This window comes from Panthera uncia, chromosome B1, assembly GCF_023721935.1.
Source record: "Panthera uncia isolate 11264 chromosome B1, Puncia_PCG_1.0, whole genome shotgun sequence".
NCBI lineage: Eukaryota > Metazoa > Chordata > Mammalia > Carnivora > Felidae > Panthera > Panthera uncia.
The window spans coordinates 27,576,792-27,595,561 of NC_064811.1; positions in this window are offsets into that span (position 1 = coordinate 27,576,792).

Below are 18,770 nucleotides of genomic sequence, written 5' to 3' on the forward strand. Positions count from 1 at the left end.
CCTGAGAATGTATTTAGGGAAATAGTTTAAACCAGTATTCCATTTTAATTGCCAGCTGGGAACTTCTTGAAAGTGTATTATTTTTCTATTTTCTTTGGTTGGTATATTTGATGTATTTCACGTGTACTTTAGACCAAAGATGGAGGAGATGAAAGTAAGCATTATCATTATACTTACTTTCCAAAAAGTTATCAGGGATAAATGTTAATCCTATCTATTAAAAGTATAATTCTACCAACTTGAAAGTTATATATATATATATATATATATACACACACACTGAAATAATATTATTAAAAATTAGGGAGAAGAAATAATAAATGGAATTTTCAGAAAGAAATTTATCCTAATATTGTGGGGATATAAACATTACACTGGTTTTCCCTGGTATTTTAATGAAAGTACTATGAATTGCTGATATATTCTTTATCCTTGAAAATTGCATGCTTTTATAATTAAAATATTCTGATAATAGGGTTTCACACTGCTTTATATTAAACATAAAACAATAAGAAAATGGACATAATACAAAGTATCATTAGATTACCAGTTTCTAACTGTTAGCTAATGGAACCCTAAGACATATTCCTTTAATTACAGTATTAAAAAGAATAATACCCTGTGAGCTTTAATATAATCAGCACATTTTTGTGGGAAATGAAGACTGCTCATCTGGTTTTGTACTCTATTTTGGAAAAACAGTAAGGTATGTTTAATAAAAATGTATATGTCTTACTACATTTACTAAAGTGATTGACAAATGCAAAAATACCTACACAAGTTAGCAGTGTAAATTTCCCTGTTCATAATCAGGTAAGTATGATGTGTATTAGAAAAGAAAAAAAATCTTACATAAATATTCCTGGTATATTTTTAATCTGAAGTAGCCAAAGTATTGAACAACCTCAGTCTTGTGTTTTAATTAAGAAAATTAAGCTTTTGTGTTCTAATTAAGGCTGTATCTCAAAATGCTCAAAGAGCCCATGTTACAATGCTCTACTATTCTGTCCCAGAATGAGTTTGATCAAATTTCGGTGATTGACACTTAATACATTATGAAGTGTTACATAGAGGCTCCATAATGATGCTCTCAATGTGGTTCTCAAATTCTGGTTCCAGTAATCTCTTTCTAGGAAGAGTGAAACTAAGCTTATTCTGTAGTCCCCCAGAGCCAAACCTGGGAGTAGATGGAAAGCAAACTATTTATGTAGTAATCACCAAATGGAATATGTGTATTACTTTTGGGTTGAATTCAATGTGAAAAAGTTTGAATTAAATGGTTATTGATTTTTTTTTCTGTTAAACCTTATCTTTTGATTTTGGTCTGCATTGGTTGCTTCAGTAGGAAAAACCTGACAGTTAAACATATAATAGTATTGTCTCCTGATAGTGAATTATGAATAAAAAAATAAGACAAATTATCACAAATTACTGCAAAAAATGCTGAAAATCTTAGATGAACTATGAGTGTCCTTAATATTGGAATAGACCATATAAGGTAAACAAAAATAGTGTCAAATATAGTAGTCATGAAAAATTAATGTAAAATATATATTTATAAAACCTTGAGTAACTTTATCAATATGTTTTCCAATTCTTAATTTTCAGACCCCTCTAGTTCCTTTCTTCTTAAATGTCGGAATCAATAGATAATTTTATTTAGGGAAAGAAAATATTTTCTTTTTTATATAAAGTTTATTTATTTGAGAGTGAGAGAACACGAGCAGGGAGAGGCAGAGACAGAGGGAGAGAGAGAGAATCCCAAGCAGGCTCTGCACTGTCAGCACAGAGCCCAACTCAAGGCTGCATCTCACGAACTGTGAGATCATGACCCGAGTTGAAACCAAGAGTCAGATGCTTTCCTCACTAAGCCACCCAGACGCCCTGTAAGTCTTAAACAGAGATCACAGTGTAAGAAAATCCACATAACCTTTGAAATCAGATAAATTTCATCTTTGGGACAAAAATACTTGCTTTTCAGAATGGTAAATATTGGATAAAATGTATATTATACTTTTGTCATTTGCTTTCACAGTATATCCCCAGTCAATGACAGTATTTTCAGTACCAGTTAGAACAGAATGTTAATAAACGTGTAAATCCTAAAACACACTTTCAAAAACCACCAGTGACTGCACCAATCTCCATATATATTCTCTTGAACACCTAACCAGTAATTTTATTTTATATATTTCTCTGGAAAAAAATATCTGTTTTTTCTTTGAAATTCTATTGAATTACTGTCGTTAATTTTATCTTAATCCTCATTGCCTTAAATGTTAAACCCATCTTTCTCTAAAAATAAATATGTAAGTCTCTTGTGCATGGCAGGTATTTAATAATTATCTGTTGATTGCAGATAAATCAGTGATATAAAATTTATGTTTTCATGGTGCATTTTTTAGGTGTTCAATAATAATTTTGGCAGAGGAAAGTATTTGTTAAATTCGTCATTTTTTGTCATTAGTTTTTGGGTGATATTGCTGAATCTAAAAATAGTGAACTCTAAAATACAGTGATGGAAATGAATACCAACCACCTCACATTTATGGTAGAAAATGAAAGCAAAATATGAATTTAAATAAAATGTTACCTTGTTTTATAGGGTTTTCAACACTGAATTGACAATAACTTTATAATGTATAATAACTATCTTCTATTAATGCACAATATAATGTTTAGCTAAACACTATATGTTAATGTATTTTCTTCCTTAGTTGTACAACTCGTTTGCAGGACTTTAAATTATGTTTCTCATATCCAGAGGGAATGGCTTTTTACATTTTGAATCTCTGAAATAGAGGAAGCATGTTTTCTGAAAATACTAAAAAGCTTTTTATTAAGATGCAGATGTTTCTACTTTCCCGAAACTATTCAGGATAAAAGTATTTAATCAATCACCAAATATGAATGATTTAATTATTTTCCAGCTAAATGCTAATTCATTATAGCCTTGTCATGTTTTCTGTTTTATAAAATCATGTTTATAGCACATTTTTATGCAGATGAATAGCCTAAAATTGAAAACTGTTTTGTTTTTATTTTTTCTCAAGTCCAGTTTAACTTGACAAAAGAATGCATGTCAATGTGAAATAAATAAGTGCAATATAAATTAAACACTTTCTTGATTTAGCAGTGATATGAACTAATTTACAAGTACTCTGACTAGCTTACAAATTGTTAAACCTGTGGGGAGACATTTATCTGGATTTGTATGGACATAGGTATGCACGTTTTTACAGTGTTATATTTATCTCAGGTGTGCAGTATAATGACCCAACAATTCCATAAGTTCCTCAGTTGTCATCATGATATGTGTACTCTTAATCCCCTTTAATCTATTTCACCCATCCCCCCCCCGCCACCTCTGGTCTGGCAACCACCAGTTTGTTCTCTGTATTTAAAAGTCTGTTTTATTGTTTGTCTCTTTTTTCTTTTGTTCATTTGTTTTGTTTCTTAAATTCCACATAGGAGTGATATCACATGGTATTTGCCTATCTCTATTTCACTTAGCATTATATTCACTACGTCCACCCACGTTGTATGAATTCATCATTGTGTACTTTACGTTCTTTCCTAAGCAGGTTTCATTTGCCTTTCTTCCTCTCAGTTTTATTCTCTCTCATTTTTGTCTTACTAATTTCTATGGCATAAATTTTTTCTGCATGTTTGTCTAATTTTTATCTCTTATTTTTCTACAATCAACACATGCTTTTTCAAGTGTTCCCCATGCCTTTTCATTTAAGGGACTTAAACTCCTACCTCAGAACACTATCAATAATCTGATAATAAATTTTTGCCAATTCTAAAACCAATATCTCCTTATTACTTTTTTCCTGCTAATGCTTTCACACTTCTGATCTTCTCTGTTGCAATGACATCCAGTTCAGTTTGCAATTCATTATTGAATTCCTTTTTTCATGCAGCAAAAATTTATTTTTTCTACTAGAAAAGGTGTAAAAATGGCTGACAGGTTTCCAGATGCATTGATGATATATAATAATAATTACTTCCCTGATTTCAGACCAGTTCAAATTGCTTTTATCTCATTTTTCCTTTGAAAAGTTGGTCCTCTTCATTCTCCTTCCTCTTTATCCCATTTACTCATTTCTATCATTTAAGCTGTATGCTATAGACTTAATGTTTATGGTCCCAAAATTCACATATTAAATCCATACCCCCAAATGTGATGGTATTTGAAGGTAGAAATTTTGGGATGTGATTAAATCATGAGGGTGGAGTCCTCATGAATGGGATTAGTGCCTTTATAAAAAAGACAGTAGAGACCTTCCTCACCCCTTGCATCATCTGAGGACATAGCAAGCAGAGGTTTGTCTATAAATCAGGAGGTGGGACCTCATCAAAAATTACACCTACTCATTATAGCAATCTAGACAGACTAAGACACAGTATTTTCTCTTATTGTTTCTCTGTGGAAAAACAGGAACTTGAACTCAATACTACCATATGACTTCACTTTTGCACATGGAAGGCTGAATAACATTACAAAATACAAAAAAATGCACTTTGTAGTGCAATGAGATCTCAATATTGCCTTGGAATTATCATGTGTTTCAAATAAATTCCTTTTGTCAACAAGTATTCCTAGCTTTCACCCCCAACCTTATAATTCAACACCAACACACATCTCTTAGAAAATATATCCATTTGTAATTTATCTTTGAAATTAGCATATTGTGAAACTACACATACTTCTTGCTATATTTAATAATGCTTATCTATGTCTATAGACATTTTTCCTTGCTTAGAGTTCAGTAGAAGCAGAATTTCTCTTCTTACTGAAGGCCTATTGCTGTATCTATTCTCTGACCCTATTGGCTTCTATTTCCTCCAGTGATTTCTTCATTTTCTACCTTTTCTAATCTTCTCAATTAGATCAGATATAGTGACAATGACTATAGTAATAGCCATAATAAACATCTATCTTTTATTAACTCTAGTTCTCAATATCTAGCTATTACTCATTACAACCTTCATTTTAGAACTGAGCTTCCAATGTATTTCCTTGCTTATCTTTCAATTACCTATTTCAATGGTTTCCTGAAACCAACTTGCATTGCTAACAATGGAATATCATTAGCTAAATATTTGCAGTTATTATTTGGTATATGTAACTACCAACACTGCTAACCTTTCCCAAATTCTTCAAATTTCCTGTTTCCTTGGGTGGCTTCATTTTCTTTGATGACTCATTATTAATTGCCTTTGCAAAATATTTTTCATTTGCATTTCCAATGGTGAAGATTCTGAGAATTTGAAAACACCCTAGATGATAAAATATGATAAAGGATTAAAAATGTTCATTGGATTTGTTTTAAGTGTGATATTAATGTTTTGACAGTTGCATTTTCATTAATGGCGAATGGAAATCATACCGAAATCGTTTGAGGGTTGAATGCAAGGTAAGAATATGTGGCTATAGTTCAAGAAATTGACGATTGGAGGAGATAAATAGGATTATAGATAATGGATATTTGGGGTCAAAAACGTTTGTGTGTGTGTATATATATATATATATATATATATATATTCTTTTATAATTAGATCAATGTGGAATGTTTACATCTCTAAAAGAAGAAATAAGCCAGAGATTCCAAATCAGAAGGACATGGATAGTCTTGGACTTCTTATTTTCCTTTACTATCCACTGCCTTTTGGTTTCTCATACTATTTAATGGCTCAAATGTTGCTGCTTTCTAATACAGTTAGTACCTTGGTATCTAAAACACAAAACTAACCAATTTATAAAATCTGTCACTAAATCCTCATTGACTTTGGAATAAAATTCATATTTCTTACCATGGAATACAAGGTCCTTCATTAATGAGTCTCTTACTAATAATTCAGAAGTACATTTTACCATCTTGTCTTCAGACATGACTTCAGGAAACTGTCTATAGATGATTGTATGTATAAGCTTTAGAAACATTAACCAAGCTCTTTATTCTTCTTGAAACACCTTTTGTTCCCCTCTTCACTTGGTTGGTTCATTGTTTAGTATCCAGATTATTCATTTATTCAACAAATATTTGTTATGAATGCATGAAGCACAATAATAAGTGTTGGTGTTACAATGAAGAAAAAACAGGTTTTATAAACATATTATGATATTTAATCTAACAAATAAGCACTAATAAAATGAGGTAGAATTACAGGATACCATGAAAATGTATAGCAAAATGTATTAGCTCTTTGTGAAGGTTCAAGAATCATCTAGGAATAAATAGTACTTAATATGAAAATTGATTGACAAGGAAAATTAAAATAAGAAGTGTTTAGGAAAAGCACTACAAGAGAAGAAACTATATACTTCAAGATGAAGCTAGACCTTAGAACATTGGAGGAATGAACAGAAGGCCAGAATACCCAAAAAGAAATTTAACAGTGAGAAAGAATAGCACAAACTTAGACTAGACATATAAACCAAGACACAATTATGTAGGAGTTTATAAGCCATGGTAAAAACAAAATAAAATATGGTTGTTCTTTTCTCTAAGATCAGAGGAAAATTTTCTATATGTTTTTAAGCAAATGTGTGACACTATCAGATGTGAATTTTTAAAACATAATTTGAGATGTTGCCGGAGAACAGATAGACTGCAAATACACAACGGTGAATATAGGGAAACGGATTAGGAGGTTATTACAGACTTCAGATAAATGATGATGAGTTAAACAAGGATGCTGGAGTGGCGGTGGAAAGAAAGGGCTCGCTGAATATTTTAATAGAACTTTATGTTTTATTTGGTAGTGGAGACAGGAAAAAGGAAATCTAATGTTATTTTCTCCAGAATGTTTACTGGATTCCTGTAGTCTCAGTTAATAGCCACTTATATGCATTCCAGGCTTACCTCAGTCTTAAAAGAGGCCAAATTTTGTTATTAGTATTCATTTATCTTTCTTCTTCTGAACTTATAAGATATTGAGAGCAAAAAATGTATCCTTGTGTTATCTCTGTATGTTTCGGGTCCAATTCAGTGCCTAAACTGTGTGTGTGTGTGTGTGTGTGTGTGTGTGTGTGTGTGCTAAACAAATGTAAACAATTTCAGGGGGGGAGAGGAAAATATTTTGGAAACTCTGAGTGACCTTTGACTTTATGTTTGTTCCTAAAACTCACCATCTCTCTCCCTCTTTCTATTTTACAGGACAAACCTGTGTGTGTGTGTGTGTGTGAAGTGAGAACCTATGATTTTATTTACCCACATGAGTATCTGAAATCTTATTGACTCAGGAAATCACGGCCCTTTAAATCTCATGTTTGGAGAACTTTTAACTCAAATAATAGTAATGATAATGGTTAACGGAAAGATCTTTAGCAACAGGATTGTGGTATATTGTAAACAGCACTATATTTATAATCAGTAAACCTTGGTCTAATACTGCCTAGTTCTGAGGTCTTGAATAAAACGGAGGGATTGTTTGGCATTTGCATAGAAAATTACCCCTTTCCTTGTACTTCTCCATACATATGCAAGTGTTCTGCCTCTCTTATTACCTCTCTTATGCTATTCCAATGGCTACATTCCACAGAGAGTTGTTGGTACCTCCCAGACATAAATAAAAAAGAATCAATTTCCATAAATGATACAGCCTGAGGAGTAAATTTGAAGACTTGGAAAGCAGCCAGTTCTCTAGGTTTACAGCAATGTTTCCTGCATCGCAAATGGGCTGCGCTGGGGGCATGTGAAGAAGTGAAACAGCAGGCCCCTTACTCATCTACAGACTGCTGGGCCTTGGTGAGTCCGCCACAGGCGGGATGGCTAGAGGATGTGCTCTAAAAGGCCCTGGTGTACTTCTGACCATATGGTAAAGCTGTGGAATGCTGGGAAACACGAGCAGCCACACAGTTACCTGTTGTGCCCCAGTTAGAAACCCTGTCATTTCTGAATTATCTAAAAGGCCCAGAATAAACAGTATTTGGCTAAGAAAAAAAAAAATACTACTTATTGTTACTAGTTATTCTGCTAGTTATTAGTTACTTTAACTTAATTTCTCATTTGTTCTCTTTATTTTAACTCTTCCTGTGTTGACGTTTGATGATGAAAGGGTGGCCCTTCATGTCTTTAATATATAAAACAAGAAAGGACTTAGGGTAGATTGATATCATATGTCAATCTGCCGTAAGCATTTAAGCAGCAATTTCTGATACGAAATAAATACCACAATAAATATGGCAGAGCAATCTTTTGGTATAAATGTTATATGTTTAACATATTAGGATTTGTCTTAGCTCTGTTTACTGTAGCAAAATACAATGGACTGGGAGGCTTACAAACAATAGACATTTATTCTTCATAGAACTGGAGGCTGGGAAGTCCAAGATCAAGGCACTGCCAGATTCCGTGTTTGGCATAGGCCTTCTTCTTGGTTCACAGGTGGCCATCTTTTCCCTGTGTCCTCACATGGGAGAAGGGATAAGGGATCTCTCTGGTGCTTCTTGCAAGGACACTCATCTCATTCATAAGGGTCCTCAGAGTCTCCCTCAGTTCTCAGTCCTCCACACCCCAGCTTGTAGCGTTCTATACAAGAAGTTCATTGCAAAAATGAAGGTCACATTGCTGAGTAAGGAGACAAAGTAGAAGTTGGAAGACACTGATAAGAAAGGCACTTTTTATTTGACCCAGACAATGGAGCTGATGTTCGTACAATCCTTGTTGCGGAGTCAGGGAAATATGATTTGCATTCTATAAATATCCATGCTAAATATCTCTTAGACTATTTTAAATTTAGAAAATACATATTCTACATATTCCCCATTTAACAATAAATTAATTATAGTATTTCTGTATGTAACTAGTTACATACTGTCATATGTTATATTCTATAGAACTAATATGTTCTATAGTTATAGAACTATAACTAATAACTGTTATATGTTATATTCTATAGGACTAATAAAGACAAAGAAAACAGCTTCTGTTTCAGATAATCTACAGTATGAACAAAACAAAACAAAAACGAAAACAACAAAATCAATAAATAACTCAGGGGCATCAAGGAAGAAATAGAGTGAATTTTGGTGGAAGATTGTATCTGTAGACAACATAAGGCAAATATTTCATAAAGTAAAAATTACTTTTGGAAATGCATTAGCAAGCCATCATATTGGGGATTATATATTAGTTCTTAACTAAATCAACACAATAAATTTTTCCTTACTATTTTTCCAGTTGAATACTACATGAAGCAGTTGACTTTCTTGTACTGGAGGGCCAAGAAATAAGAAGGGCATATATGATCTTCAAAGACTATTCAATTCAGTTTTTAATTTTTTTTAATGTACACTTATTTTTGAGAGAAATAGAGGAGGGGGGGCGGAGGGAGGAGCGGAGACAGAGGGAGACACAGAATCCAAAATAGGCTCCAGTCTCTGAGATGTCAGCACACTGACCTATGTGGGGCTCAAACCCATGAACTGGGAGATCATGACCTGAGCTGAAGTTGGATGCTCAACTCACTGAGCTGCCCAGGAACCCCTCAATTCAGTTTTGAGAGTGGCAATTGGGTACTAAAACTGGATGAAGGAAGAGTACATTCACTTTTACCATCTCATATTCATTAGGAGACATTTACTCATTGGGTACAATGGCAAGTAGCAGCACTATTTAAATTGCTGTTTTGTACTTGCAGGCTCATTATCTTTCTCTTCCTCTCTGCTTTTCTATTTCTTTTAATTTTTTCATGCAAAATTTCTTTGATTTCCAATAGATGAGAAATATATGCATACTGCTTCTTCAATATTATTTAAAAATAGACCGAAGACTTTCATGTAAAAAAAAAAAAAACCTACATTCACCATAAAGCCCACATATATAAATATTGGTTATAAGTGGCTAAAGTACAATTGATGTTAAGGCACTTAACCATCGACCATCTCTGAAAAATCCAAACCTGCAAGGATTGCCTTTAAATTTCACCAAATTTATCTTATCCTTGGTATGCATAAAACATTAATACTTATCATATAAATGATTTCTGAGATAAGAACAGCATGAGATTTTAGCAATAATGAGTATCAAAACAATTTTTAAAAGGGATAAATGTATTTTCAAAGCACAACATAAAAAGATACTCTTGGGGCCTCCGGGTGACTTAGTCAGTGAAGCATCAGACTTTTGATTTTGGCTCAGGTCATGATCCCTGGGTTCATGCATTGGGCTCTATGCTGATAGTATGGAGTTTGTTTGAGATTCCCTCTCTCTCTCTCTACACCTCCCCTCTTATGCTCTCTCTCTCTCTCTCTCTCACACACACACACACACACACACACACACTAAAGAAACTCTTACTGCCAGAGTCCAGTTCCAGCAGGTCCAGGGGTTCCCGAAGGATGAATGGCGTTGGCGAAAAAGTGAAAATAAAATAAAACAAAAATAAAAATGGACACAGACAACAGCAGTGTGTTAGACTGGCCGCTTAATTGTGGCAAACGTAGCATTATATTTGTTAGCAATTTCCTTAGAGCGTGCGTCATCTATATTTTCTAGCATTACCTAATTCTAAAAATGTTCCCATGTGTAATCACCCATTAAGGAATAACATGGTTATTTTCTCATAATGTTCCCTCCTGCCCTTTGCTTATTGATTAATTTCTTACATTATTTTCATTATGTATCTACATTTATCTATAATCTATAAAGCATTTGCTTTGCTGTTTTCATGAAAGGCCATCTATCTCTCAACACCTCAATTGGAACAGCTACAGGGACATGACCTCTTAGTTGTTTCCCCGAAACGTTTGTGGTTCAAGGAACAAAAGTATTTGCCTTGGTCTGAGGTGCCAGGAGGGGGCCAAGAGGGCCTCAGGAGGGGCAACTGGGTGGCTCAGTCAGTTAAGCATCCAACTTCGGCTCAGGTCATGATCTCCGGGTCCGTGAGTTCGAGCCCCGCGTTGGGCTCTGTGCTGACAGCCCAGAACCTGGAGCCTGTTTCAGATTCTGTGTCTCCCTCTCTCTCTGACCCTACCCCGTTCATGCTCTGTCTCTGTCTCAAAAATTAAAAAAAAAAAAAACGTTAAAAAAAAAGAGGGCCTCAGGAACCCACGCCTTGTACATTCTCAGAGAGACAACGCACCTAGGAACTAATGAACCATTCCGTACTTTAACCGACTAGGTTCAATCATCTGGAATGCCTCCTGAGGGCCAAGTGGGCCTAACGGTTGGAGTAACTTGTGCCTATAGGTACACTCTTTGTTGCTGGAGTGGGGCTTTCAAATCCATTTGTCCCTCCCTGGCTGGGAAATATATGGGGCTATCCTTCCTTTAGGTAGAGGAGTCTTTATAGGGGGTGGCAAGGGTTAAATGTAGGGCCACACAATTTCCTTTCAGAACCTTATTTCTTTCCCCAATGGTTCTTTTCCCAGGGGGTCTGTCGAGGGCAATTCCCCAACAGACAATCCCCCAGGTACTTTTATTAAGGCCAAATTACATAAAATTGGGAGTACAAGAAGCTTCACTGTTGGTGCTCCGCCCTGCAGTCCCGATCTGTCCACCGCCCAGGCCCTGCCATCAGGCTGGTTGGATAGCTCGGCTTCTGGCATCTTATCTCACAAAAAATGGTACTTTTTTTTTTTTTTTTAACTTGAACGTTGTTCACCTCACATATTTTCTGACATTGTGCTACAGTCTCTCAGGGCTAATAATGAACTGTGAAGGTCAACTCTTCAATCCTCTTCTGGTAGGAGGACCCCTAATTCAGACTAGGACATCCCAATACAGAGAGACAACGTAAGAAAGGAGACAAAGAGGTAGAGAGGTGACAAAAGAAGAGGGGGGATTGTAGGAGAGGAGGGATGAATGGGCTAGAGACAATCAATAAGAATCAGAGTTCATTGTTCTTTCAAAACATCAACAGACTCCACTCAACTTATTTACCACAGGTTCGCTAATCCCGTGGTCTGGAATTTGTAGGAGAAGCAGACTGGGCAGGGGTGGGGTGGCGTGTAAGGACAGGAAGGGGAAGGAGGAGGAAGAGAGGAAGATGGAGAAAAGAGAAGAAAAAGGAAGAAGAGCAGAAGGGGGAGGAAGAGAACCGGACCACTGACACAAGAATATTGTGAAGTAGATGAGGGGCCCAGTACCATTTAAATTCATTATCCTGCTCTAAACACTCTACCATAGACCCTATATTTCCTCAGAAACACCAAATACTGGTAAGAGAGAGATGGGTTAGCTGTTATTATTATAGGTTAAACAGGATTTATCAATTCGGCTCAAGAACAAAGCATGTTGGAATTCAAGAAAGAAGCAAAACTGACCAGTCCACACACTCTTGAGAAAATAGTAATTTCAATGACTGCATTAGGTCCTGCCTCAAGCATAAAGATCCACTTCCCATCTCCCTCCCAAGACAACTCATTGCTGTATAAACCACAACATGTATATGTGAAGCAGGACATTTACTACATGAGTGAAATGTCTCAAATCTTCTGTGCTAGGCTAGGAGTTAGAAAACAACTGTTAATGGTTGGGTGAAAATGATGCCGTTGAAAAAAGCTCACGTATACTACACTCATCCAACACTTTCCCACTACAGCAATACAAGCCTGTTTTCTTCAAAAGCTTAATCACATAAAATATACACCTAGATGTAAATGGTTCAAAAATATTAGTCTCATATAATGTTATTTCAAGATATATAAGCACAACTGTAGCGTAGTTTAAGAAGCCATGGTGTGTACAGTTAAACAGAACATGATTAATAAAACAAGAATAGATTTCAAATTTTATGGCCATTTGTAGAATATTCTCTTTGTGGTATATTAAAAAAAAAACAGGATCAAAAATCAGAGAACCTGATTTCATGTTCTGGGTGGAAGAGGCAAAAGAAGTTGAATCTTAAGGAAGTCATTCTATTTTAACAGTGTTTGTTTCCTTTTCGTGAAATGGGGTATGGTACAAAGCTGTTATTGAGATGGGAAGATCAAATGTGACTGTTAAGTTGAGAAGCTCTCAGGTTTTAATAGGATAAAAATATTATTCATAATGTTTTTAAAATGTAATGCAAAATCCAAGCAAACATATCATTAGTGAAATTCCAGGCGGTAATGATGCAAACAATACTCTTTTGTTTCCAAAATGCAGTAAGGAAGTTGGAGTTTGCACTGATCATAATCGGAGAGCCTTGGAGACGTTACAGATTGTTGGTAACAAAATTGGGAAGTAATTCTTTTCTTTGCTTAGAATCATACATATGTAATTCAGGAAGTTGGGATTGATATCACAAGTGCAGAAGCCTAGTCTTTTAGAGCATTGGGTACCTTGTACCCTATTCAATTTCTTGGTACATAATGGTTGTTCAGAAATTAGTTTTTACTATTATAATAAAAGAATGAAACAAACCCATGTTTTGATTATTTTTAAGTAGTTAAAATATTCTCAAAGTGCTGATTAAATAAGAAATAAGTGAACATGCCTAAACCCAAATGATCAGATTATTCTTTGGGATATCTCTCCATCGAAATATCTGATTGTAAGTCATCTGTTCTTCAATCTGTCTACTAGAGTGAAAAGTGTCTCCATGTCTAACATCTTCTCATACAGAGGGTTAGCAAATTAGGAAGGTCCAGAAATTCTAAATCACTAAGATACAATTCAGCACAGCCAAGTGGCAGCATTAATAATGTAACAAATAGGACACGTTTGTAACTTCCTGCTGATGAAAGACCCAACTGTCTCATAATTAAAACAGTATTCAAGGCAGTAACAAATTTGTAACTACCTGCTGGTAAAAGACATGCTTGCCTTATAATTAACATGATATTCCAAGACACCATTCTATTTTATAGAAATCTTAAGGATCTCCCTACAAATGCCTGGGACCAAATATCATCTTTTTTTTTATTGTTTTACTCTGCACTTAAACTTTATCAATATAATGGCTATAACGACCCAAAAGGGCCTTTTTGAGCATATAACTTGTACTCAGTGTGGCGAATCGATGATTTCATGTGGCAAATTCTTCAAACTCTTCCTAGAATGAATTTAACTTTAACTTACTTGGGAAATCATTCTCATTCTCTCTCTCTCTCTCTCTCTCTCTCTCTCTTTCTCACACATGCACACACACACACACATTCACACACTGTATTATTTCTATTGGCTGAAAATAAGTAAAACCAGAGATAATCTAGCATCTTCTGCATAATAGGATTAAAAACAGTTTCCATATAACATAGATACGCATAAATAGTCCATGTGTCGTATTTTTGAATTAATAAATCCAGTTTATTTCTAACCTCAAATTAATAATTATACAAATATGTATATATATACAAATATACATAGATTTATATGAATATCATCCTGTAAGTCTCTCCACTGAATTATTAATTTTATTTTATTTTATTATATGTATTTTTTTGTATTTCTTATTCTCTTTCTATGGAAAGCATATATTAAAATACAGTTATCACACATTTATGTTTCTGTAAACAACATATTGTTTGGTTTCTTGTTTTTGAACTTTATAAAAATGGCGTCATACTGAATGCAGTCTTCTGTTACTTGCTTTTGTCTCTCAACGTTATATTTCTGTCATGTCGCTACGGGTGATTGGAGCCTTTTCACTTCACCTCTGTAGAGTTCATTGTGTAGCTATACCAAAACTTAGTTTTATCCATTTCTTATTAATAGCAGTTGAGGTAGTTTCCTTTTTTTGTTGTCGTTGTTGATCCTGGGGACATTCTTACACAGCTTACCTGATGCACGCATTCATAAATTTCTTCGAATAACTTACCGGGCAAGGAGGATTTGCAAATGTTTAAGTTTATGAATGGCACCATCTTGTCTTCCAACATGCTTGCTTTCATTTACATTCCTACCAGTTAAATGTAAAAGTTCTTATTGATACAGATCCTTACCAGCCCGTGTGGTGTAAGACTTCTTCATTTTTGCCAACCTGGTATAAAAATTGTAGCTCATGTTGTCTTAATCTGCATTTTCCTGATTATTAATGATGTTGATCTTTTCATGTGTTGATTGTCTTTCATATCCTACTTCTGAGAAATGCCTGTTCCTGTCTTTCGTTCATGTGTTCGACTGGGCTGTCAGTTGTGTGTGTTGCAAATAACTTCTCTTCCAGCTGATGGCTTGTCTTTTCATTTTTGTTGTGATGTCTTGATGAGTAACCATTCTTAATTTTAACGTAACTGAATTTATGAATATTTTCTTTCATGGTGGGTACATTTATTTTGTTGAAGAAAGCCTTTCTTGTTCTGAAGTCATATTCTCCTGTGTTTTCTTCCATGAGTTTAAAAGTTTTGCCTTTCTTATTTCTTATTTATTCATTTATTTATTTTTATTTTTTTAGTTTACACCCAAGTTAGTTAGCATATAGTGCAACAATGATTTCAGGAGTAGATTCCTTAATGCACCTTACTCATTTAACCCCTGCCCCCCTCCCACAACCCCTTCAGTAACCCTCTGTTTCTTCTCCATATGTAAGAGTCTCTTATGTTTTGTCCCCCTCCCTGTTTTTATATTATCTTTGCTCCCCTTCCCTTGTGTTCATCTGTTCTGTGTCTTAAAGTCCTCATGTGAGTGAAGTCATATGATATTTGTCTTTCTCTGACTGACTAATTTTGCTTAGCATAATACCCTCTAGTTTCATCCACGTAGTTGCAAATGGCAAGATTTAATTTATTTTGATTGTCAAGTAATACTCCATTGTGTGTGTGTATACACACACACACACACACACACACACATATACACCATATATAAGTACATATATATATATATATATATATATACCACATCTTCTTTTTCCATTCATTCATTGATGGATATTTGAGCTCTTTCCATACTTTGGGTATTGTAGATAGTGCTGCTATAAACATTGGGGTGCATGTGCCCCTTTGAAACAGCATCCCTGTATCCCTTGGATAAATACCTAGTAGTGTACTTTCTGGGTCGTAGAGTAGTTCTATTTTTTATTTTTTAAGGAACCTCCATACTTTACCAGGTGCATTCCAGAGTGGCTGCACCAGGAGTGGCTGCATTAGGTTGCATTCCCACCAGCAGTGCAAAAGAGATCCTCTTTCTCCGCATCCTCGCCAACATCTGTTGTTGCCTGAGTTGTAAATGTTAGCCAGTCTGACAGGTGTAAGGTGGTACCTCATTGTGGTTTTGGTTTGTATTTCCCTGATGATGAGTGATGAGCAGTTTTTCATCTGTCCTTAGGTCATCTGGATGTCTTCTTTGGAGAAGTGTCTATTCATTTCTTCTGCCCATTTCTTCACTGGATTATTTGTTTTTGGGTGTTGAGTTTGATAAGTTCTCTATAGATTTTGGATACTAACCTTGTGTCTGATACGTAATTTGCAAATATCTTCTCCCATTCCATAGGTTGCCTTTTAGTTTTGCTGATTGTTTCCTTCACTGTGCAGAAGCTTCTTATTTTAGTGAGGTCCCAACGTTCATTTTTGCTTTTGTTTCCCTTCCCTCTGGAGACGTGTTGACTAAGAAGTTGCTGCGTCCAAGATCAGAGAGGTTTTTGCCTGCTTTGTCCTCAAGGATTTTGATGGCTTCCCATCTTACCTTTAGGTCTTTCAACCATTTTGAGTTTATTTTTGTGTATGGTGTAAGAAAGTGGTTCAGGTTCATTCTTCTGCATGTCGCTGTCCAGTTTTCCCAGCACCACTTGCTGAAGAGACTGTCTTTATTCCATTGGATATTCTTTCCTGCTTTGTCAAAGATTAATTGGCCATACGTTTGTGGTTCCATTTCTGGGTTCTCTATTCTGTTCCATTGATCTGAGTGTCTGTTTTTGTGCCATGAATTATGAATTTTACTTTTTTTAATGTTCTTTAATTTTTTTTGAGTACAGATGACACACAATGCTACATTAGATTCAGGTGTATAACATAGTGATTCAGCATCTCTATGTGTTGTGCTGTGCTCACCACAAATGTAGCTATAATTTGTCACCATATAACACTATTACAATATTATTAACTATATACTCCACCATGCGCCTTTTATTCCCATGACTTATTCATTCCATAACTGGAAGCCTATATCTCCTACTTCCTTTTGCCTATTTTACCCATTCCCCCACTCCCTGCCCTTCTGGCAGCCATCAGTTTTTTTCACTGTATTTATAGGTCTCACTTTGATTTTTGTTTGTTTATTCACTTGTTTGGTTTTTTTGTTTTGTTTTTAGATTCCATATATAAGTCTGGATATTTAAAAATATTAATTCTAATACATACATGCAAATATTTACAGCAGTGGAACAAGAGACTTTATTTATTTATTTATTTTTTTAGAAAATGTCTGTGCCATGTAAGAGGCATTATTTCATTATCAAATATTCAGGTCTAATATAATCCCTATAAATTAAAGTGTGTTAAAAAATCCATTTTGAGTTTTCAGTTTAAATGTAGAAACAAGAAAGAAAAAATATATGTTTTCCTTAAGAGTTATCAGTAAGGTTAGTTACTTTTAAAAACCTTAATATTATGTAGGTTTTGTTTTATTTTTACATACAGAATAGAAGACTTACTAACTTCAACAAAACTTAGGGGATGTCTCTTTTGAGAAAACTAGTAGTGTGACGCTTTTGACAGTTCTGTGATTTCCTTTTGAGTGACCCTGAATTGATAATGATATCTTATGTTTAAGAAGGATCATCAATCTTGGAGCATCTCGGTGACAATCTCAGTGTCAATTTCTTTATCACATTGGATATATATCTGAAGCACTTGTACTTATGCTGAATTAAGAGGTCCTGATGGGCTGCACATATAACCACTAGCACAGAACAAAGTTACCCACTCTTTAAAGAAATAGACACAATTTATCTCAATCTAAGCAAAAAAAAAAAAAAAAAGTGATTGAAAATTGTGGGGAAACAATCATGAAACCAAAGTGATGATGGATTTCATTTTGCATCAAGAGCTAAAATATTTATCACTTTATATATTAATCATTTCTCAAAAATGTTATAATTTGTGTAACTGTAAGAAACATTATTTATACCAGTGTCTAATTTTAAATTGTGCATTGCTAAATCTTAATAATAATATTAAAGAAAAATATAGATTATATCATTACTTAAAAAACTAGGCATTATAAATTCATCCCTCAATATTTCCAGAAACTTCAATTTACAGGTTTGAAGAATATAATCCTTGACATGAATTCAGATTACATTATATAACATTTTTGAAGTCAACCTCAATGATTAATTGAAATACCTTTTAAAAATCTTAGAAATAACGGTGCTTGGGTGGCTCAGTTGGTTGAGTGTCAGACTCTTGGTTTTGGCTCAGGTTGTGACCCCAGGATCCTTCATGGGACTGAGCCCTGTGTTGGGCTCTGCGCTGAGCATTGAGCCTGCTTGGGATTTCCTCTCTTTCTCTCCCTTGCCCCTCTTCCCCACTCATACTCTCTCTCTCTCTCTCTCTCTCTCTCTCTCTCTCTCAAGCGCGCACACGCTCTTTCAAATAATAAATAAATCTTAGAAATATTATTTTGCTTTAGTATAGCATGAGATATATGATCAAAGCTTCCTTTAACTTTTACCCCATTTTTTAAAATGCAGGTTAGCTCCTCAAATTTTATCTCTGACCTAGAATTCTATGAGCTCCAAACTCCATGTGCAACTTGCTGTCAATATCTCCCCTCCCTCTTAAATCAAAATTTTCTTAATCAATTGTCCAATGTTACTCACCTCAAGTAAACGGATATGCATCCCTCCAACTGCATAAGGCGAACACTTTTCTAACCCAATGTCATAAATTTCAA